The sequence below is a fragment of the Balaenoptera borealis genome (genome assembly GCF_965194805.1).
Source record: "Balaenoptera borealis genome assembly, chromosome: 3".
Taxonomy (NCBI): Eukaryota; Metazoa; Chordata; class Mammalia; order Artiodactyla; family Balaenopteridae; genus Balaenoptera; species Balaenoptera borealis.
In genome coordinates, this window is record NC_138866.1 from 57,096,198 (window position 1) to 57,121,452 (window position 25,255).

General features: G+C 35.0%; 1 protein-coding gene across 4 annotated transcripts in view; it reads right to left on the reverse strand.

Annotated features, from left to right (window-relative positions):
- LRFN5 (leucine rich repeat and fibronectin type III domain containing 5) overlaps positions 1 to 25,255 on the reverse strand; it is a 274,926-nt gene that overhangs the window by 187,621 nt on the left and 62,050 nt on the right. Inside the window, exon 1 of one of the 4 annotated variants that reach the window (XM_082383808.1) lies at positions 1,961 to 3,511. The exons of the other annotated variants lie outside the window; for them this stretch is intronic. The gene's annotated coding sequence lies outside the window, so the exon portion shown is untranslated. Of the gene's footprint in view, positions 1 to 1,960; positions 3,512 to 25,255 lie in introns of those variants that run through there. 4 annotated transcript variants of the gene reach the window in all.

The window sequence follows — 25,255 nt, forward strand, 5'->3', positions numbered from 1 at the left end:
ATAAAAAAGAGTTGTTAAGTGGATGAAAAAATATGTACACCATGTAGTTCACAGTGTATGTTCAGTTAGTGTTACCTATTTTTATTGTCCATCAATGTCTAGCACTTGAAGTGATAAGTATCCAAAAAACACTTCCCTTAGCAGAGTCATAGCTCTACAGTAGCAGCTAGCTGATTAGCAAATCCTAAATTTAAAAATGTGTTTATTCATGTATCCAGCAGATAGATGTTGAGTACCAAATATGTATCAGGGATATACCAGGGGGAAAATGAGATAAAAACTGCTGCCCTCATGGAGTTAACATTCTGGAGGGGGGATTACAATTAAACATTCATTTTACCTTTTTGCTTTGCATTACCTATGAGCAAAGTTCCTGTCTATAGTAAGCCCTTGGGGTGTACACCTAAGGCCCTATCAGCAAAATCACTGCCATCATTTCACCACTACAAAGAACAAGAGAGGTCGATCATCTTATATTCTAATCCCAACTGTCTACTAAGAGATTTGTTTTCCCAGATAAGTAATTTACCTTCTTGATTATGAGCCTCCTCATTTAAAAATTATGGGCACTGGACTGTATTAGCTCTAAATTCCTTTCCAACCCTATTAATCTGTGATATTATTATTATACTACTCTTCAAATCCTCAAATCTAGGATCGATTTTTTTCTCCCTCCCTGACAACTTCAAGAGCCAGCTTATGTGCTTCTCTTCCATCCCACATTTGCAAATATCTATACTAACTTTAATAATCACATTGTGGAGCTTCACAGCATCGTGGTTTGAAAACACTTCTCTCCTTCAGGCCATTTATGATAATATTCACTCCACATCAGTCACCTACACTTTGCACAACCATGGTAACTTGACATCTCATCCTGTATTCCTATCCCAAGGTTTCACATATATTTTCACTCCCATACCTCACAAAGTTACACATTTTCCCCTTTGCATTCATTCATCAGAAACTTCAAACTAAAGTTCCTTCGAATTCACTCAACTCACTGGCTCATTTCTAGCTACCTGTGCTTCCCCTAAAATGGATGGTCAGCCATGCAACCCTTACTCCTGTGCACAATTAGGTTCTGTAATACTATCAACAATAGTCACCATTCCCTTTCTACACACATTCATCTACTCCTCCATTCCCTGGGCTGCAAAGCATAGATGGAGGAAGCATCAACACCATGCACCTATTCCACCAGAAATTGATGTGTCTAGTAGCAAACAGAATCTTAATGTTGCTTTAAAAGTTCTTTAGTAATGCCTTACTGATTACTTTTTTCCTGATCTGTTAATCCTCTCCTTCTTTTTCTGTATCTTGACAGATATTCTTCCTATTCTCCTAATGTGAAGAGGCCACTGATACACTTTCCCCCTTCAGTTTGTTTTTTCATCCTTAAAACAGACAAAAATGGTTCTTTTTCTCTTTACATGGTTTACTCCCAACTTTAATGTTCTTATTTTATTTCTTTCAGTGCTCTCTGTAATATTCCTCCTTGCCATTGCACTATTGACTATATCTGCATATGAAGTGCAAGTCATTTCCTGATTAGTATCTGGTATTGACTCAATAACCCTGTTCTCTGTAAGGCTCTCTTCCATGCAATAAATGTCACAAAAAATAGGTGAGGAAATGCATTCATGAAGTTTGTGGAGTTTTACACCGACTATGACGAAAGGCAGTTGGAAATAAAACAGCGCTCCAGTACCCTAGAAGTTCCCTAATCTCATATGTCCTATTAACTCTTTTAAAGACAAGCCAAGTTTTTCCTGAAATAACCGTATCTTCATGAACTACAGATTCTCTTCCCCCAAACTCCCCCCTCATGTTATTTTGACATGTTGCTGCTCTGTAGCTAGAGTTTGTCTCATTTTCATGTGGATTTTTAAAAGTGGTGTCCTTATCTTGATGAAGGGCAGTTACTAAGGCAAGTCAAAACGAAGCATGAGCAGGTTACCTTTACCAAGACTCTTGCTCTACTTGTATCATACAACTGAGTTCCAGCTCCTCACTGCCATAAGTGTGGTCTTCATACCAGCAGCATTTCATCACCTGAAGTTTGTTTGAAAAGCAGAATTTTAGGTCCAACCCCAGAGACTTACTAGGGTAGCCTTACCACCCCAGAATCTTCATTTTATCAAAATCTCTCAAGTGATTGCTGTGTACATTAAAGTTTGAGATGATTCATTTCTCCTCAGCTCTCTGGTGGTAAAAATGGAAAAAGAAAAATTTGCAAGTCTGTCGTCTACTTTTTTCTGTTTTGTCTTTTCTCAAACTCTCAACTTATACTCTAATAACTCTATCAGCTTATCCAGTGTTATTTCTACAAACTAACTTTGATTGCTTCTCCATTTTTGATACAATAGATGCTTCTGACCAGTACTGCATACTCAATTCCTTGAACAGTTTTAACCAGCAAACGTTATACCACGCATTCACACACTGATCCTATATAGATGATCGCCGCCAATATATTGTATTGCCAATTATTTCCTAATTTATAAACTGTAGACAGTGAAATCATATAATTTAGGAATTGGAAGGGATGTGGAGATCATTAGTCTAACTCCCCTTATGATGTCTGGCACAAAGTATGCCCTTAATAAATATTTGCTGAATAAAATTTTAAAAAGATACAAAGAGAAAACTGATTTCACAAAGAATAAATGATTATCTCTCAATAACAGAACAAAGACTAGAATCCAGCCTCTGAAATCCTCCCCAGTTCTTTTTGCCTTTAATTGTCTAGTTCAGTCTTCATTCTCTTCCATGTCCCTATAGCATTAGATCCCAACATTGCTGCAAAAGAGAACCACCTGGGGAGCTTCAAACATACTGATTCTTGAATCTCAAACCTACAGACTCTGATTTGGTCCGAGGTATACAGCCTGCAGAGTGGGGTTTCTAAGATTACCCAGGTAATACTAATAGGCAAGCAAGGTACAGAAATATCACTCTGCAAATTTTTAAAAATGATAAATCTGATAAAGTTCCTAGGTGAATCGAAAGCTGCTTGTTCTAGCAACACACTTCAATAAGAAGATTCTATAGCATTTGACAATGTTAACTACCTAGTCCAAAGAAAGTGTTTCAGAATGTAAACTATCCAGGTTCTCCAATACCCTTCCTTCCCTTAATTTTTCATAGGTTACTCTTGCGTTACACAATTTTTTATTGAAGTACAGTAAATTTACAATGTTGTGTTATTCTCAAGTATACAGCAAATTGATTCAGTTATATATATGTATATATATATATTTTTTCAGATTATTTTCCATTATAGGTTATTACGAGATATTGAATATAGTTCCCTGTGCTACACAGTAGGTCCTTACTGTTTATCTATTTTATATATAGTAGCTTGTATATGTGAATCCCAAACTCCTAATTAATCTCCACCCCCCACCCCCAGCTTTCTCCTTCGGTAACCATAAGTTTGTTTCTATGTCTGTGAGTCTATTTCTGTTTTGTAAATAACTTCGTTTATATCATCTTGTTTTAGATTCCACAGATAAATGATATCATATGATATTTATCTTTCTCTGTCTGACTTATTTCACTTAATATGATAATCTCTAGGTCCACCCATGTTGCTGCAAAAGGCATTATTTCACTTCTTATGGATGAGTAATATTCAATTATACACAAACACACACACACACACACACACACACACATACACACACCCCATATCTTCTTTACCCACTCATCTGTCAATGGACATTTAGGTTGCTTCCACAACTTGGCTATTGTAAATAGTGCTGCTGTGAACATTGGGGTGCATGTATCTTTTTGAATTAGAGTTTTCTCTGGATATATGCCCAGGGGTGGGATTGCACGATCACATGGTTAACTCTATTTTTATTTTTTAAGGAACCTCCATAGTGTTCTCCATAGTGGCAATTTACATTCCCACCAACAGTGTAGGAGGGTTCCTTTTCCTCCATACCCTCTCCAGCATTTATTATTTGTAGACTTTTAAATGATGGCCATTCTGACTGGTGTGAAGTGATACCTCATTGTAGTTTTGATTTGCTTCTCTAATAATTAGTCATACTGAACATCTTTTCATGTACTTATTGACCACCTGTATGTCTTCTTTGGAGATATGTCTGTTTAGGTCTTCTGCCCATTTTTTGATTGGGTTGTTGTTTTTTGTTTGTTTGTTTGTTTATTAAGCTGTATAAGCTGTTTGTATACAGTAAGTCCCCTAAATACGAAACTTCAAGTTGTGAACTTTCAAAGATGTGAACATGCGTTCGCACATCCAATCACGTAAAGCGTGAGTGAAATTGCAGCCTCTCCCTCCTCCAGTCAGTAACTCTTCTTGCTTGTTCACTCAATGCCAGCTCCCATATGCCAGCTGTTGTACTGTACTACTGTACCTTTCTAGGTACTGTACTGTAAGATTAAAAATGTTTTCTTTATTTTTTTGTGTTTGTTTGTTATGTGTTATTTGTGTGAAAAGTATTATAAACCTATTACAGTACAGTACTACATAGCCAATTGTGTTAGTTGGGAACCTAAGCTAACTTTGTTGGACTTACGAAAAAATTGGACTTACGAACGTGCTCTCAGAACAGAACTCATTCATATATAGGGGACTTACTATATTTTGAAAATTAATCTCTTGTCAGTAACATCATTTGCAAATGTTTTCTTCCAGTCCGTAGGTTGTCTTTTCATTTTGTTTATGGTTTCCTTTGCTGTGAAAAAGCTTTTAAATTTAATTAGGCCCCATTTGTTTATTTTTGCTTTTATTTTCATTACTTTAGGAGATGGACCCAAAAAGATATTGCTGCGATTTATGTCATAGAGTGTCCTTCCCATGTTTCCTTTAGGAGTTTATAGTATCCAGTCTTCTATTTAGGTCTTTAATCCATTTTGAGTTTTTTTTTTTTTTTTTTTTTTTTTTTTGTATATAGTGGTAGAGAATGTTCTAATTTCATTCTTTTACATGTAGCTGTCCAGTTTTCCCAGGACCACTTATTGAAGAGACTGCCTTTTCTCCACTGTATATTCTTGCTTCCTTAGTTGTAGACCATAAGTTGTTGACCATAAGTGAATGGGCTTATTCCTGGGCTTCCTATCCTGTTTCATTGATCTACATGTCTATTTTCATGCCAGTACTATACTATTTTGATTACTGTAGCTTTGTAGTGTAGTCTGAAGTCAGGGAGTGTGATTCCTCCAGCTCCATTCTTCTTTCTCAAGATTGTTTTGGCTATTCAAGGTCTTTTGTGTTTTCAAACAAATCTTAAAAATTTTTCCTCTAGTTCTATGAAAAAGCCATAGGTAATTTGATAGGGATTGCATTGAACCTATAGTTTGCCTTTGGTAGAATCAACATTATTGATTCTTCCAATCCAAGAACACAGTATATCTTTCGATCTGTTTGTGTGTATGATGTTAGCTGTGGGTTTGCCACACATGGCCTTTATTATGTTGAGGTGTGTTCCTCTATGCCCACTTTCTGAAGAGTTTTTATCATAAATGGGTGTTGAATTTGTCAGAAGCTTTTTCGGCATCTATTGAGATGATCATATGGTTTTTAATCTTCAGTTTGTTAATGCAGTGTATCACACTGTTTGATTTGTGGATATTGAAAAATTCTTGCATCCCTTGGATAAATCCCCTTGATCACTGTGTGATCCTTTTAATGTATTGTTGGAGTCAGTTTGCTAGTATTCTGTTACGAATTTTTGCATCTGTTTTCATCAGTGATATTGGCCTGTAATTTTCTTTTTTTCTGATATCTGTCTTAAGAAATGTGCTTTACACAGTTCTCAAATTTCCCCATCACCTTAGTGTAAATCTATAACCCTCCTCTGTTTTCAAATAAAACATTAAGTACACTATGGAATATTACTCAGCCATACAAAAGGAAATGCTGACATTTGTGACAACATGGATGGACCTTGAGAGCATTATGCTAAAGTGAAATAAGTCAGATGAAAAAAAAAATACTGTATCACCTCACTGATACGTGGAATCAAAAAATAAAAACTCTTTTTAAAACCCTCCTAGAAAAACAGATCAGATTTATTGTTACCAGAGGCAGGGGGTGGGAAACTGGAGAATTAGATGAAGGTGGTCAAACGTTATATACTTTCAGTTATAAGATATATAAGTACTGAGGTTGTAATGTACAACATGATAACTATAGTTAATACTGCTGTATGACACAGGAAAGTTGTTGAGAGAGTAGATCCTATGAGTTCTCATCACACGGGAAAAAAACATTTCTTTTCTTTTTTTTAAATTTATATGAGATGAAAGATGTTCACTAAATTTATTGTGGTGATCATTTCACAGTATATGTAAGCCAAGTCATTATGCTACACACCATAAACTTATACAGTGCTATATGTCACATTAATGTCAATAAAACTGGACAAAAAGAAAAAAGCAAAAAATATTTACAACTATTCCCTTCATACACAAAATTCTGTTTAATTTTTTCCCCTAACCTCTACAATTTTCCAGGAAACCAGTATCTCAAAATATGTGTTAAATTGTGATAATTTTATGATTTCTCTGGACTCATTCCCTGCCTTAAGAAATGACATAGTCTAATTCTACTATGATAAATCTCCTACCGCTTTTTTTAACTTCAGAAATATTTTTAATAACTCACCTTGTCTATAATATAGACAAAGATTGAGACACTTTAAAATATCTTATTCTGTATATAATAGTTATTCCTTAAGTTGGAGGACACAGAAAAGTTGAAAATAAAAGGATGGAAACAGATAACTCCCCCACCAAAAAAATGCTGGTGAAGCCATATCAGAGAAAGTATATTTTCATGCAAAAGCCTTTAATATAGATAGAGTAAAATTTAACAACAATGAAACAATATACAAGGGAAATATTAAAAAATACCAAAATCTCAGCTTTTAATGATATAGCCTTAAAATATTTAAGCAGAAATTTATAGAACTCAAAGGAGAAACAGACGAATCCATAATCACAGTGGCATATCACGTCTCATGGTAATTATAAGATAATCAAACAAAATTAACAAGAAGACTTCTACTTCTGATTGCAAGAAGAAAGTTCTTTAAAAGATTGTTGAGTTCTTAAACCAAAGTATAATAACAATGTATTTCGGAGTTTATAGAACATGTTGATGTAAAATACATAACAATAATTGTACAAAGCATAGAAAATAATATTGGATAGATAGTATGATGAATGTTAAAGATTGGCATTAAAGATGAATCACAAACTCTAAAGCAATCACGAAAATATAACAGATGTGTACTTGCAGATAAAAAGTCAATAGAGAATATAAAATGGAATATTTAAAAACATTCAGTTAATACAGAAGACAAACAAGGAGGAACAGAGACACACAGAAAACAAAGAACACTCTAATTAAAGGAGATCTTGTTAGATAATAACAAGCTAAATTCATAGACAGGTTGAAAATAAAAGGATTGAAAAGAGAATACCTTGCAACTACTAATCAGATAAAGCCTCTCAGGATGAAACCGTAATTTCAGACTGAGATATAGGGGAAAGGGAGCCTTTAGCTTCTTGGCTGCTTAGGCTCATAGTAGGGCTTCCATAACATGGAGCTGAGTGGTAATGGGGGTAATGGAGCTAGTCGTGGCTCAAACGCCACAGTCTCTCTCGCTGTTCTTACACAGATATAGTAGATATTATTGAATGGATGTTTCTCGTTTGCTCTATGCCCTCAGGGTAGTTTCCACAGACATTAAATGATAACATCTTGTAATTTTACTTAACTTGTTTTGCTGGGGAGTTTTGCTCCTTTCTTCATCATCCTGGAAGTCAATAAACCACCGTTTATTTTTTAAAGCACTAATTCCATTTGGTCAAATGTGAAAAATCAAACAGGACTACTCCTTTAGGCCTTAAAATTGTGAGTTACAGTGAACAACAGATTCGTAATAATCTTATATACTTAACTCATCAAAAGTAGTAGATCTTGCATTGAAAGCATGGAATAGAAGAAAAAGACAAGATATATGCCCATAACCCGATGGACTATCCATTATTGATAGAATAGAATATTATTAGTTTCGTCTCTACAAATTAAACACATATGGGTAAAAACAACAAATTATTAAAAATGGTTCCTAATATTTTGTGGGCCTACCACTTCTCCTGGAGAAAATAAACATATTCATACACCACAAATTCTATAATTTCAGAGGCTTTGTGGCCCTACTGAAGCCCATCCACAAATCCCAGTGAAAAAATTATTGTCTTCAAGAACACCCAATTGAGTGTCACGTAAAATAAAAAGACATTCATTTAGGTTGCCAGGATGATGAAGAGACTTTTTTCAAGTTGGGTCTAGGAGATAGAGGCACAACATGTAAAAAAAATTGTTGCTTTATTCATTCTATCTATTTGTGAGACAAGCTTGAGTACCCAGGCATTAGATAGAATCAAATAATTAAAACATGATCTCTTCTCCTGGGAAGTATTTGATCAAGGGCTAAGTGAAATTTGCAGTCCAATGATATTAGGTGTCTGGTTGAAGGGCAAAGAGAAGTCTGTGTCAAAAAGAAAGCACTTAGGGACTTCCTTGGTGGTGCAGTGGTTAAGAATCTGCCTGCCAATGCAGGGGGCACGGGTTTGAGCCCTGGTCTGGGAAGATCCCACATGCCACGGAGCAACTAAGCCCGTGAGCCACAACTACTGAGCCTGTGCTCTAGAGCCCGAAAGCCACAACTACTGAGCCCGCATGCCACACCTACTGAAGCCCGTGCGCCTAGAGCCCATGCTCCACAACAAGAGAAGCCACCGCCATGAGAAGCCCGCGCACCACAACAAAGAGTAGCCTCTGCTCGCTGCAACTAGAGAAAGCCCATGCGCAGCAGTGAAGACCTAATGCAGCCATAAATAAATTAATTAATTGATTTTTAAAAAGGCACTTAAAGTGTGATCTGAAAGAAGGGCAGAATTTGAATAAATGGAGAGGAGAAGGAATAGAATCTTACACGTGAGACACAGAATAACCTAAGGGAGGAGTCAAACACAACCTTGAGTCTTCAAGGAAGAAGGGATAAAAATAGCTAATATTTGTAGAGTACTTACCACATGTCAAATACATTTCTAAAACATTTTACATGTGTTAACCTCACTTAATCCTAACAACATCTAGTGAAGTAACTACACTTATCATCCCAATTTTACAAATAAGGACACTGTGGCATTAGAGAATAAGTATTCCCACTTGGTCAACTAGAGCCAGAACTTAAAAATAAATTGAACTTCTGGTTTCCAGAAACAGTAGCTTTAAGAATAGAGGAAATAAGTCTGGGTAGACCATGCACATGGCTAGATGTTGAATAAATAGGTTTTGAATCAAGATTTGTCTCTGAAGTATCTGATTTCTCTTGCACATATTGTGAGTTATTAGAGCTTCCTGGGTTTGGAAGTGATGCTACAAAGTGATGTTTTAGAAAGATTTATTTAGTAATCTTGTTTGAAAAGAGGTGGATTGTTGAAAGAGGTACTGGAGTGAAAGAAACAAGGATTAATTGCTTGAAGCCAGACTAGGATGAACAAAGAGAAATAAACAAGCTAAAGCAGCTGGTATCTAAGTTGGATACCAGCTGGTATCTTAAAGAGAAAAATGCTAGTGAGTTACTCTTCATTTTTAGGCTAAAATAACTATTAGTTTCCCATTAAGTTAATTTTTAGACTTCAGAAAAAAGTCCATATTCTCATCTTAATTATCATTAAGAACTTGATCTCTTTTTAAATTATAAAATTTCATGATAATAGTAATCACTTTTCATGACTTTGTCAATATTACAGACATTGTATTTTCAAGGTATTCTCATGTTAGAAAATGAATTCCCTTTGTAGCAAGGGATGACCTTAACAGACTAATAATAAATTAAAAGAATAGTAGATATTAATATGTTCAGTTTGAAATTCTCATATTCCATTTTGCTAACATTTTTGTCCTTGAAGAAGAGGCAGTTCAACATTTTTATAAAATAATAAAATAGAACCTTTTAAAACTAAAATAGAACATATAAGCAAGGATGATGCAATGTAATAGAATTCGTCATCATTGAAGTACTGGCTAAAAGTTATAAAATAGAAAATTCAGTCCATTTCTCCCACTACCTTGCTTTCTGACATTATGCAAATGTAATCTTCCTGGGTCTTATTTTGCCATCTGCTAAAATAAAAATGATGAACAAATTTCAGGCCTGTCCAGTGGGGAATTATGATTTTATACCTCAACGAAATAAAACCGGAGATGAAATTCAAAACAATAAACTTCAGAGGCCTAAAGGTCCACTATGCCAAAATAATAAATGAAATTAATAGTGTTACAGATGGCTTAAAATGTAAGTTATAGAAATGTAAGTTTTTATTTTGAATTTCCCAAAGGGGTACTTCCCCTAATGTATCTTTTTTTATAATTTAATTTATTTATTTTTGGAGTAGATAAAGGATTTATGCTTTTCATAAATCAAAAACATACACAAAATTATACAGCAAAATTTTCTTTCTAATCGCTATGCTCATACACCCAGTCCCCATATGACACCTTGAATAATATGTTTTCTTCCAGAGGTTCTTTATATATATGTGCGTATTGAAATATATTTTTATTGGACTGCATTTTTGCATTATGCTATTTACTTTACGGACTGGACACTAACTTGAATTTTAACTTAACAGTACAGTTTGGTTGTCTTTCTAATCTTTACATAGATAGCTTCCTTATTGTTTTTTTTAAATTATAAGAGTTGGAGAGTTTTCCATTGTATGGACATACCTTAATTGATTTAACCATCAAACACTATGGAAATTTAAGTTGTTTCTGCTATTACAATAATGTCACAGTGAAAATTTCTGTACAAACATTATTTCATGCATATGCAACAACAGAACTAAATTCCCGAGAGAAGAAATGTCTGGGCTAAAGTGTGCATATAGTTTTAATGTTTATAGATCTTGCAAAAGCATCCAACATGTGAGCTATACTATTTACATTCTCACAGGCAACACATCAGAGTGTTATTTTACTACCAATAACCATACCAGTAGCATAGGTTTAACAGGCTTATAGATGTTTGTCAATCCAAATGATTAAAAAATTCTGTGTTGCTTTAATTTGAATATCTATTAGGATTCTGAGGGATATTACAAGTAGGATTAAGACATCAATTCCCTTGTAAAAAAAGCCATTTTACCATCTCTTTTTATTAAATGATTGCCCTTTTGGGAAGGGTTTAATTTTTGTCTTCTTGATTTCTAGAAAATCTTAGCAATATTAGCACATTTCTGTAATATGAGTGGCAAATAATTTTCCCTGTCTTCGCATTTGATTTTGGTACTTTTGCTATACAGGTTTTATTCTAACATGACTGATTTTTCTAATGTAGTTTTTCTTCCATTTATGGGCTCCAGATTAGGAGTTATGGCTATAAAGCACTGCTCTATTTTAAGATTATAAATTTTCTCAGGTTTTCTTTTTTTTTTTTAATTAATTAATTTATTTATTTATTTATTTTTGGCTGCATTGGGTCTTCACTGCCGTGTGCGGGCTTTCTCTAGTTGCGGTGAGCGGGCTTCTCATTGCAGTGGCTTCTCTTGTTGTGGAGCATGGGCTCTAGGTGAGCGGGCTTCAGTAGCTGTGGCTCGTGGGCTCTACAGCGCAGGCTCAGTAGTGGCGCATGGGCTTAGTTGCTCCGTGGCATGTGGCATGTGGGATCTTCCCAGACCAGGGATCGAACCTGTATTCGCTGCATTGGCAGGCGGATTCTTAACCACTGTGCCACCAGGGAAGTCCCAGGTTTTCTTCGCTATGTTATTAAGATCTCATATTTTACCTACAAATGTTGTATCTAATTCATCTTGGTAGTGGTTTGAGTTACAGATTTTTTCTTTTTTTTGGCTAGTTGGCTACCCATTTCTCACAACACTATTTACAAACTAGTTATTTGGCTCTTTCGACAAAATTACATATTATATTACATAGCCGCCAAGATTATTCATCCTAATTTTCTACTTTTTTCTTCTCTTATGTATTCAGGGCATAATTGCTTTAAAAAAAGTAAGCAATTACCAAGATACATATGCATATATAACATTTATATTTATATTTATACATAAATGGAATTTTTAGAAGAATATAAGCCAGAGCTAAGCACAACAGATAAAGTTAGTGGTACTCAATGAAGATAAGTGCAGGGTGTCCTTGGCTTGGTTATACTTCAGGAAATAAAATTCTTATGTAAACTCTAGCTGGTATCTGGTAAAGATACCTGTTATAAAATATTTATTTCTAACCTGAGAGACACTAATTCTAATGTGTAAGTTTAATCACATTAAAAAATCATTCTCGTATAAGTGATTTTAAAAGCTGTCTTGGGCTTGGAGAGAGTATTCTTTGTGGAAAATTGTAAAGCTATTTGGGACAGTGGTAAAGTCCAAAAGGGCATATGTAATTAACAACAGACATTTTTTCAAACTACCTTCTAAGACGTTCCTGTTGATCCAGGATTTGTTACTAAAGTAGGTAGTAATGCGGGATAGGAGAAGTGGTACAACATGAGGGAAGGAGAGAAAAAGAAAACACACCCACTTAATGGCCCAAGGTAACAGAGTAAGGACCTTTGGGTGAAATTGAGTGTTGAAATGCAAATTTCAAGTTCTTGAAGATTGATCTGTAATATAGTCTCTTTCTTAAGTATCCCCTAAAAATTTTTCAATCTAAATTATTTAAAAAATCATTAAAAAGGATGTATTTTTGCGATTTCTCTGATAATAAAAATGAAGGGTTAAATGCAAAAATGGTGTGGATGAAAAATGTTGCCTGCCATATCAGTAAACAAAGGATGTTGCCGCCATCAAGCCATCAGCCACTGTAGCCACCCCCAACTGTGCACCCTGAGGGGATTCAGGATGGAAAAAGCAGGACACTGGCCCTAGATAGCTAAGGTGCATATCAATGGAATGATTTCAATGAGCCCAGATTCTTGTATCTTCCCATACACAGAAAAGCACAAAATTCATTAATTTGAGTTTTCTTTAACAGTAGTCTTTTGATGTTCCGACTACTTGGTTTTTACTGCAAAAACTCCTGTGTATCCTGGCTCCTCTCTTATCTCTTCAGAGCAGTCCCACAGGGCAATCTAAGAGGCTGTCTTCTGACCTTAAGTCCTCAGAAAATCCGCGGAATAAAACATATTAGGTTGTGCACATTTTAGGTTGTGCACATTTTTTCTGTCAACAAATAAAATAGTTTTAATTGGATCATACAAACTGCTGAAATACTGTCAATAATGGCTATTTATACAACAATCATTATACGCCAAGCACTATTTGAAGCACCTCCCTTGTATTAACTCATTTATTCCTCAAGTAACCAAATGAGCTAGATACTATTATTGTCCCCATTCTATAAGTGAGGAAACTGAAGCAAAAGGGATAAAATAACTCGCCCAAGATTCTACACCCAGTAATGATCCAGCTGTGCAGTAACATAATGAAAAGTGACAGCTTCATCCCAGGTTTGGCATGCGGGGATCTAGAATAGGCTGTAGAAACCAGCTGCACAGCCCTAATGAGCACAGCCAAGATGTCCACTGCACATTACTGAAGGGACACTGCATGTTCAAGAATCACAAATCACCAACTGTAAATGGCTCTAACTGTCAGAAGTCATGCTCAGTAGTTGTCAGTGTAAGTCAGAAGTGGAAGGAACAGGATCTATCTAGTCCCAATTAAAAGAAGGCTCAGAGAGAGCAGACAGGCCACCAGTAATCTAAACCTAGAGGGCTAGGAGGAGATGTTAGCTAAAGAAAGACTATTACAGATAGAGATCTAGCTATTCAATCTGGGCCCACAATAGGAAAAATGGAATGCTCAAATTTGTAAAAGAGGTAGGGGTTGGTGAGCCCTAAGGAAGAACCAGCACTACAGATTCAGGAAAGGGGCAGGGACTTTTAGCAGCCACTTCCGAGCTCTCTTAGAGGTATATTCACCCCTGTCCAATGTGATAGCCACTAGCCACATGAAACTATTTAAATTTAAGCTTAGACTAGTTAAAAGTAAATAAAATTGAAAATTCAGTTCCTGCATCACACTCGCCACATTTCAAGTGCCGAACAGCACAAATGGCTACAGCTACTGTATCAGCACTGCTAGAGCATAAGAACTTTACTCCAAAGCCCCCTTACTGAATATAGGGTGATTTTATTTTTTTACCACCGTTACAATTTCACTATTATTTTACCCCAAATTTTAGCAGAAATTGACTCAATCCTGATGCGTGTAGTATGTATAGTCATGAGAAATTTAGGGATGCAGAGTCAGAAAAAACAAAGCAAGGAGTGAAATGGAAGCCTACCTTGCAAATGGAAGCCACATCACCATCCTTTAAACTAACAGTCCGTTCTGTTTTGTTTCCCTTCATCCTGACTACTCACGCACTCCATGAGAAGTGGCTAACAAGCCCTTCCAAATAAGGGCTTGGAAAGGTTTTAACAGGAGCAAGAATTTTTTCCTGGCCTTTCTGTTTCCCTTAGCTGGACAATTCCTAAGCCACAAAGTGGAAACTTTAAAAGAATAGAATCCACCTACAAAAGGAACTCTTCTATCAGTTGAAAATTAACTCCTCCAGCTTGCATAAGTCATGATAATAATTTGAAATATTTATTAAGGAAACTAAATACTAATTTAAATCCCCTTTGCTGAGTAGTGTAGCCCAGCACAGGATATTGTAAACACTCTTAAACATCAGTTTCCATTTCTGAAAAATGGGGTTAAGACTAATACCTTCCACTATGGCTAGGATTTTTTTGAGATTTCTTACAATGAGAAACTCTTCTAAATGATCTCTAATGTCCTGTAACCACAATTACTATTCAGGACTTCAACAAAACAAGAAAAAGAGGAAACACAAACCCATCACTGATCAAATTTCTTTCAAAGGCACCTGAAGACATCCAAATAAAATAATTTTATAACACTTGGAATATGTGATTTTGGTGACTTCTCAGCTCCCTTCAATTAATGTTATAATAGTAATACGGATTCTTCTTATGTGAACAAAACAGAATGCTAGTTAAATAATGTGAGAGATGGTCTCTTAAGAAATCTTCCTGTTTAAAATAAAATATCCATGAACTAATATATAGCCAAACATAATACTGACATAAAATATACCTTGATAATAAAATTGGTAACTTCAATTTTATGAAATATTCAGTCACAATGGAAAAAAACAGATATAAAAATAAATGTAACATGGTATTACAACTGGATTTACCTTTCCATCTAGAAATGGACAAATATATCATAAAAGTAAGAAATGTATTTCATAATTTAAGTGAATGGTAGGTATCAGTTCTAGACAATAAATTGAAGTGGGCATTTTTAAAAGCATGACTGTTCTCCTTCACGAAGGAGCTTCAGCTTCATCTCATTCTTGGTTTCTAAAAATAAAAATTGTACTCGACATTTCAGAGCTAAAAGGAGGCAAGAAATAAAGAAGGATCCGGTAAGAGTAAAGTTCATTTGCCCTTAGGCTGAAAATCTCCAATATATCTTCCTTGTGTGATGCTTTTCTTGTAACTATGATGTTTATCCTTTCTTACCCATGTAAAATGTGTTTCACTGCCTAATAATTAACACTGACAATCCAAGGAATGAGCAAGTGCTGGGAGAAAATGCTCAGGTGGGTTTTCTTCACTAGATGAGAGAGACTAGAGATTTCTAAATCCCACCCAATTACATGGTCCTCTGAATGATACCTCTTACCCCTCCCCTTTGTTAGCCCCTTAGAGAAATTCCTAATACAATTTTCTTCCCCGTTTTTTCTTTAGTCTTGGTGCACAAAATTTTCCCTATGAGAGAACTTTTTAGTAGCTGCAGTCATCGTCTTATTCCTGGCCACAATCACCTTCCTGTATAGAACAATATTGGAAACCAGACAGCATGAGGATTCTGAGACCATTCGTTCTCTAAAAAATGTCAGAAAAGGAAGTCAAATTTAAGAATGTGCGTTTTGAAGCTTTCTAGTCATTATATATAATTATGTATTATATATGATATATAATATAATGATATTGATATAGTAATCAAAAATATATATTTCGAAGAAAATAAAGCATTATTTTGTAAGCCAAAGAAAGCAAAATGGTTTACTAACACATTACCATATTCTGATCAGCTAGCTGAAATAAAATCATTGGTACCCAGACATTTGGCAGTTACCCTGCAAATAGAATTACTGTCATCACACACAACTTGTCTTCTCATATATTGATTTGTGTGGACCATATCTCAATTCAATCAATACCAACACGTTAAGAGAAAGAATCCAATCAGAAAGAATTTTTAAAAGACTGTCTCACAGTAAAAAAACAATTATTTTGTGATTGAATGAACACCGCATAAATATTCTTAAGGGCTTTAAGTGTCATTGGATTACAAGAAAATTCCAGAATGTTTCACACCTTAAATAAATTAAGAACTTATTTAGCTAGCTCTCACACTAGTGAGATTCAAACTTATTAATTTTAGTAGTAAATACTGCCAAGAAAAATCACCACCAGGACAAAAGCCACAAAATTATGGCACTAACAACTGAAGATTGCTTTAAGCAAAATGTTCTAATATGCTGTTACCTTTTACAGTTAGAGAAAGAGCAGACATTTTGCATTTTAAATATAGTTTCTTTATTAACTATTTTAATATCATTTTAAAATTAAGCTAAAGGTATAACATCACTCATAGAAAATTTAGCAACTGCCTGTGAAAGAGAATTTCATTGTAATTTTAACTCCCCCATGTCTCACCTACAGATGATTCGCAAACTCCGGTAAGGAGCACTTGGTTTTGTAGCTATGTTTCTGGGAATGATAAGAGGGTGAGATGAAGGAGGATATTTTCACAGCACTTATAACACGCAGGAATATTATGTGGGAAAAATGGGGAGAGAGAAAGGAGCGGAAAACATTTTATCATGACTCCTACTGTGAACAAGTTAACAATTCCAATCCAAACTAAACCTATTTTTGGTGCTTAATGTGTATGCATCAGTTATCTCTCTCCCATATGACATAGTTTTCATTACAAAGAAAAATTTATTGGATTTCAAGTTTTTAATTCATCTTAATATTTAAATATAATCCCTGTATAAACTAGACTGGGCACGTATTCTTTTCTTTTCTTTTTTTTTCCTGAAACTAGCCCATCTTCTCACCCACATTCTCTAACTCTAAGTTCATGGCTTCATGCACCACTTTATGTGCATGGAGACCAGCTAACAGAGTACATAAGAAGAAATCCCTTGCCAGAATCCCACTAGACCATCAATGTACAACTAAGATGAGCTGCCAGGTTATGCTGGAAAATGAAGAATGACAATTCTTATAAAAGCAGCTGCTGTACATATGAGTAATGGTCTCAAAAAGAAAATTAGACTCTACTCAAGGTGATCCTTCCCTATTCTTTTTTTTTTTTTTTTTTTTTTGCCGATAACTTGATCTTGCTAGTACTCTTCCCTCTCTATCCTTACATAAAGGGTTCACAAAAGATACTACAGAGATGAGAAGGTTTGTTTTTCCTCCATAAATACCATTACAATTTGCCTCCTATCCGGTCTTGCAGTCCTGTGAGGCTCTGCACTGCATCTCCCATCCTCTTTCCTTGGTGATGCAAGTGAGTGCTCTTCTACCAGGAACCAGTGTAACTACCTACCAGGGCTCTGAGCATTCTACTTACCATTATATTCCTTCCACAATGATAAAATCATGATTTTACTTCCAACAGCAAAGTGTTTTGATTACACCCCTTAGCCTAACAAACTAGTCAGTAATTTCTTCTAATAGAAAGATCCTGTAACTTTGACAAGTTACTCAACATACACTAACCTCAGATCTCTCATCTGTTGGAAGAGAATGATAACGTTACCTCTCATGTTTCTAAGAGGATGAAATTAGATTAAACTGTGTGCAAACAATTTCAACAGTTCTTGCAGATCATAAGTGGTCAATAAATGCTATCTATTTATAATTGGAGTAGAAGTAGGAGTAGTAGTAGTAAACTGACATTCTGTTTACATTCAGTAGTAGTAAACATGGCATTTCGTATGTTCTTATCAAGGTACAACTTCATACTATACGTGGAACCCCTCTAACTACTAAATGCAAAATGAAGCAGACAGTTGGCAATATAAGTTATGGGTTAATTGTGCTGTGACAACCTGGTTAAGCCAGGAACTGTTTCCCAGAATTCTCTTCCTTGTGTTTCCCATGTTAGAGGTAGCCAAAAGCTGAATTTCCATGAGACTCAGAAAGCAGAAGTGAAGCAATTCCCATAGCTCCCTGACAGTCTTTTTTGCAGACAGATATGGTGACAAACAGATGCAGAGATGCTTCGTGGGTTCCAAGTAGTTTACACTCCTCTGCTCTGCATACAACTCTTTTTCCTAATTGATGGCTCTTATGACCAACTGCAGCTCCAGATCCACAACAGATGTTCCACCGTGAACCCACAGATACCAGAGCTACTCAGAGACCTCCCAATGAACTTGCCATTTTTGGTCACACTTAGGCAGCTCGATGTGGTTGGTTTCTGGGATTTGCTGGTGAGTGACTCCTCCAACTTTCCTTCCAGAATTTTACTCCCCCGACCCTCCCACAATTGTTTAAGGTCTAATTCTTATAACTCCATTTTCCCATAATACTCATGGTGGTAAGTGTGATTTGAGGGGCTAAAGTGTCTCAAAATCTCTTTTCTCAACATGCTTATGGTTGCTATAACAGTCATGATTTGGTATTTAATAAAGATGACAGTTAGAAAGTTTAATATTATCTGGCATAAAAATTATACTAATATTAGAAATATAAGGTGTGTGATAAAAGCTTAAGAACTATGTCTTAAGCTACCTTTAGGTGAGAATCTAAAAGCTTTTTATTAAAATGAATGACATGTCATACTTTAAAATGCAGTTCTGCCCCTATCACATCCCAGCTCTGTGAAACTCAACAAGCCACTTAACTACTTTGAGATCATCTTTCTTCATCTCTTACTTGGAGATATCTGCAACTTTAATAATAATAGTGTGTAAAAATGCATGGTTCATAGAACAAAATCAGTTAATATTGTGTCAATAATATGCTAGACTTTAGTGAGGTAAGTTTAACTCTTAAATAAGCAGTTCAAAAGTACTTTTTTCTTAGCCTTTTTGGGGAATGTGCTTCAAATACTGGAGGTTCCTAAATGTTTAACTGTTGCATAATTTAGACCATTGTATTAACAAATTAGTACAAACCTATAGCCTCAGAACTCAAATAAAAGTTATTTGGTAACTAAGCATGTAATCCAAAGTATTTTCTGACTTTCCAATCAGACTATAACATAAGCCCTCCCGTATATTTCCTGTTAATTCAAACAAAATATAAAAACAAAAATCCTTCCTTGACCGAATCATCTTCCTATTTTCTGTCTTCCTTTCATAACAAATCTTGTCTACACTTGCTTCATCTTCACTTCCTTTCCTCTTTGTACTAGTTAAAGCTTTGCAGTTGATTGTGCCCCTACCACATACTGAAATATATCTATCTAGTTCACTGGTTTTCAAACTTCACTGTGCAAAATAATCTCCTGGATTATTTTTTTAACATCTTTATTGGAGTATAATTGCTTTACAATGGTGTGTTAGTTTCTGCTTTATAACAAAGTGAATCAGCTATACATATATATATATATATATATATATATATATATAATCTCTCCATATCTCCTCCCTCTTATGTCTCCCTCCCACCTTCCCTATCCCACCCCTCTAGGTGGTCACAAAGCACAGAGAGCTGATCTCCCTGTGGACTTGAGGACACGGGGAGGGGGAAGGGTAAGCTGGGACGAAGTGAGAGAGAGGCATGGACTTATATACACTATCAAATGTAAAATAGATAGCTCCTGGATTTTTTTTTTTAATTGAGATCCTTAAGCCACAAACCCCAGAGATTCTAATTTAAAAGTTCCAAATTGGAAGGCAGGGATCTGAATATTTATCAGCACTCCTAAATTACTCTGATGTAGGTGGTTAGGAATAATGTCATGAATAGCTAACACCCAGATCAGTGGAGACTCCTCAGTTCTTATTCACATTTGACCTTTCTGCAATATTTGACACTCTTAATGATACCTCCTTGAAATTACATTTTCCCAGATGCTCAAGGCCCAGGCTCTTGGAAAAGCTGGCTCCCCTACAAAACGTTTATTAGTGAATTCATAAAAGTGAACTACAGACAACATCATCTACACTAAGTATTTGCTGGCTGTTTGATGTAAAGCTTCAGTGGCCTCAGGCTTTGCCTTATTAATGCCTTTCATGGGATTCTCTTCCCATCCCCATTTCTTATAGTCTTAGCCTATTATTAAAATAAATTATAAAAATAATGATGAGTATTTCCTGAATGTTTATGATGGGTGCTAAGCACACACATTATCTCCTGTAACAATGTCATGTGTCATGATTTCCTTCATCACAGTTTTTTTGTTTTTTAGAAATAGTTCCTCCCACTCAAACTACTCTCATTGCCGGAGAGCCCTAGTACCATTCACCACATTCTACTACAATCCACAAAGGTCACTTTCTGTGGGATGCTTTTCCTGATGGCCTGACACTGTCCACTACTGGGAGCTCCTTGCCCTGTGCTCCACATCACCTAACACACTGTAAGACGTTGATTTGATCTGTCACTACCTCTAACCTGTGGGCTTCTTGAATGGTAAGGGCTGTATCTATCAGCCCAGGGCCTGTCAGTGAGGCTGGCTGAATGGCTTATTTCTTAATTAATTAAGGTTAGTTATCATTATTTATGTGTTTAACCTTGCAATCCTTCTAGCAGAATACTGTGCACTATTTCACAAATTGTTGTCCTTGAACAATTTACATTCAAATCACCCTGGATAATTGTTAAAACAATAGTTTCCTATGCTCCTAGTTCACTAGAGCATTATTTCTGAGGTTCAACCCAGGAATATTCATTTTGATAGGCACTTTAGGTGAGTCTTATGAATAATAAAATTTGAAAAATATTATTTGAGTTGGAAGAGTTCTTACTGAGATTGAAGACTCTTGTCTTCTGCTAGTGACAATACAAACAACTAACATGTATTTCATGAACAAACCCTTTAAGGAGACTAGATTTTAGTTTCATTTAGAAATAGAGGATTAGAATAAATTATCTACAATGTCTCTCCTATCTCTAAAATATTTTCGGTTTTAATAAATTGGAAGAACTAGGGATATACTTGCAAGTAAATTTCTTCTAAGCCATATGAAGTTGGTGTCTATCTTTTATATCTCATAGGAATGAATGAGTACACAATCATTTCAAATCAGACCAGGATGCAAGGGACATAATGGCAATGAATTCAAGACTGGAGCTAGAGCTTTTCTTATTGTTGCAATTAGGTAGAGAAGAACGGTAACAGGTGGTCAGACTTGGCCAAAGTATCCTAATTTCTTTAATTTTTAATCCTAAGTAGTTCATAGAGAAATATTACCAACAGATTTTTAAAGAGTGTAATCCTTGGACCACATGCAATGGAATCAGAGTTCTGCTTAATACTGTAGTTTCCCAGGTAACACCCACCACCTACTGAATCAGAATGTTTGATCAAAAATAATTTCCTTACAAACACTCCAGGTGACTTATTCATCCATCATTTGAGTACCACTAATATACACAATCTAAGTAGTTAAATTGAGATATACAAGAATAATGAACAAATTGCTCCAATGTCTAGAATAAAGCCATAAATAAATCCTCTAAGGTCTTATGCAAGCCAGTCTTCTGAAAATGCAAAGAAAATACTGGCAGTTACGTGGACTAAAACAGCATGTCTTCTGACTTTAAGAGTGGGCGATTCAAGGCTGTGGGCCAGGATAGAATTATAATCAGCATATAACTACTGCCTTACAAATGTTCAAACATTCTGATCCAGCATAGCTCTGGGTAGAAATAGAAGCACTAACAGGATATAAGAGATGACCATAAAAGAGCTGAAAGAGGCGTTAGGGTCTAAGAAAATAAGACAGACCATAATACGTAGAGAGGCAGGAAAAAAAAATGATTAAGGAATGGGATAATGAGTTAAGTAAGGGAAATCAGTTTTGCTGAATTAGATTACCTGGCTTTGATGCTAAAATCTGTGATTAGAAATCATCTGATTAGTTAATAAACAAAAATTACATTATTAGAATGTAATGGCCATTGATATACCATATACAAGGGCATAACTGATATTAAACTAAGAGTAAATAAAATAAAGTAAATAGTAAAATAAAGATCTTCCTCCTTTTTCAAAAGTAAAAATAAGCAATGAGAAAAATTTTATAAGGCATTAAGGTGCTTGGGAAAATTATACTAAAACTTTCAAAGTTGTAGATGTAATTCAATTTTTTAATAAGATAAATATAGGTCATTGGTTACATATGTAAAACTTCCATACAGTCCATTATAAGTTATTAATATCTACATATGGTAAAATTTTGATATGTTAGAAATGAATTCCATGCTGCAGATTGAAAGGAAAAACATTTGAAAAATATAAGTTCATAGATGTTACTTTCAAGAGAGTAAGTGAATGACTAAAACATCAATGAATTATTATTCACCATTTTCTCTGGAGAAAGTTGCATGTATTAATTAAGTCATGATTAAAGGAAGATGGTATAAGTGCCAATCACTCACTTATCAGAAATGTATCAAGTAAAATTATAGTTTAATTTTCCCCCTTTATAATCCTATGAATAAAAATGCCTGTCTCTATTCATTGGAAAAGTAGTCTGGTATTTTCTCAAAGTCAAACTTCTCTGACAAATGTGTTTCCAATATTTTGTTCAAATTAAAAATATAAACAACTATTGTCTGCATTGGGTCCAAAATGATTTATAGATCCCTGTGACATGACTTATTCTTTCAGCATGTGGCTCACAAAAAAAAATCCTTTTTTTTTTTTTTTAAGCTATAGGACTTAAGACTTTAATTAACTGTAAAGTGGTTTTAAATTTTTGATTATTTAGAGCTTTGTAAACAATTAGACTATATATGAATTTAATAATAAAGGCTTGAAAAATGTAGATAAAGGTTTTCTTTTCTTTTCCAAATCTGGTTTTCAACATCCTCTTTCACCTTACCAAGGCAATTCCTATTCCTATTCTCTATGTGAGAGAAAGCAAGAATATTCCTGATGACAAATATATTTAATATTCATCAACAATTCCATAGAGTGCTTTGACAAAGAGAGGAATTGGGAGGGAGGCTTATTAAGTTATTTCATATGTATTTCAAGCCTTTATAACAAGGCTTTCAAAATGACTATGGGTATATATGTAAATTTGGTTTCATCATGTGATCACAATATTGCCTAACAAGTTATAAATGCTTAAATATTTTAAATGACTTTAAATGCCTTCTTGCATATTTTGAAGGTACCTATAAATATCAAAGGATTTTAAAAGCCATTTGTATCTTAGTTACAAAGGGATTTTTCAAATTACCTTATGAGCTTCTTACCAAATGCAACAACTATTTTTTATAGAGCCTATTTCTAAAATGTTGCATTTCTGATGTCCTTCCAAGATGGGTCAGACCAGAGCACTAATTCTGGTGACAACCATAGGAATCTCCCATTTGTTTTTACATAAGTTTAAGGTAAAAATGAAATGCACAGTGCACAAGCTTGCTGAACAGATTACATACATATCCTCCAAACCTCTACTGAAAATATGACTGTGAAATTATTTTGTAAGTAACCTCACTTCTTCATAAAACATTTATAAAGAAATGCAAATGCTCAAAAACCATGTTTTTCTCTGCTAATTAGAACAATTCTCGTACCAAATTTCATAATGAAAAAAATGTAGGTATGAAATGTAGATACAGATACAGATGAGAGACCAGAAAACAAGGTTGTATTCCTGTCTCTTGCACTTATTAAGCAAATGACCCTGTGATTTAGTCTCTCTTGGTCTCAATTCCCTTTTCTATTAATTAGGAATAATAAAATCTGCCTAAGAAGCATAACTCGGGACTTCCCTGGCGGTCCAGTGGTTAAGACTTCACCTTCCAACGCATGGGGTGTAGGTTCGATCCCTGGTAGGGGAGCTAAGATCCCACATGCCTCATGGCCAAAAAACCAAAACATAAAACAGAAGCAATATTGTAACAAATTCATTAGACTTAAAAAAAAAAAAAAGAAGCATAACTCAGTGGGTGAGAATAGGATTTTTAGTTTAAAATTAGCCCACATAAAGAAATACCTGTGAGTAGTAAAATAATATAAAATGATGAACAATGGTGGTGCTATGTATTCCTACCTGCCTTAGGAAAAAACATACAGGATTTTTTTCCCAACTTCAGTCTCAGTAAGAAACTAACAACTGAAATATGATAAAAAGCCATACTCTCAGTTCCTCAGTGTTCTTTCCTCAATTTTTGTTTAAGCGATTAAAGCTTTACAAGTCTCCCCTCCCCCCGGCAAAAGAAATGCTTTTTAAGTTCCAGTAATTATTAGACACTAGATTTGCTGAGCATTGAAGTCGTAACAGTTGCATTTGATAGCTGTCCCTTGGAAATATCTAATATGCGCTAAGGTATGGGGCACTCTTAAGTTGAATGACTTAGACACAAGTTCTAAACTGCCCCCCACTACACTCCATTCTTGGGCCCAATATTCATCCTGAGTGGAAGATTTGGGTTCATTAAATGTTTTTAAAAGTGGTTCAATAGAGCTGCTCAGGTCTCAATAAATCCCAAACTGTGAAATAAAAAAGAAAAAAAATCTCACCAATAAAAACATTCAAATATTACCAAACAAGAATAAAACTCACTGTGAATGACTAATGCGTTCAAAGTCATTTTTTTCATGCCTTTAAGTGGCTCGGATTAGCATAAAAAGCCTTCTCAGAGTGTAGGCAACAATAAAAACTGCAATAACTCATACTTGGTAGTGACTTTTATTTTTGAATCTGGATATTCTTTAATTTTCATAATAGCCTTGGGAGGTAAATATCATATCTTCATTTCATAGGAGATGAAATTGAGAGATTAGTAATTTGCCCACAGCTTCACAGTAAGTGAACTATATGCTGATTTCCGTTCTAGGCATTGGCACTATAATTACTGCCTTACTAAAATTTATAATGCTAGATGGTTAGTGCTTGAGAGAACTAGCATTAAGGTGACAGCCAAGTGAAAATCCCAAAGTCAGAAACATG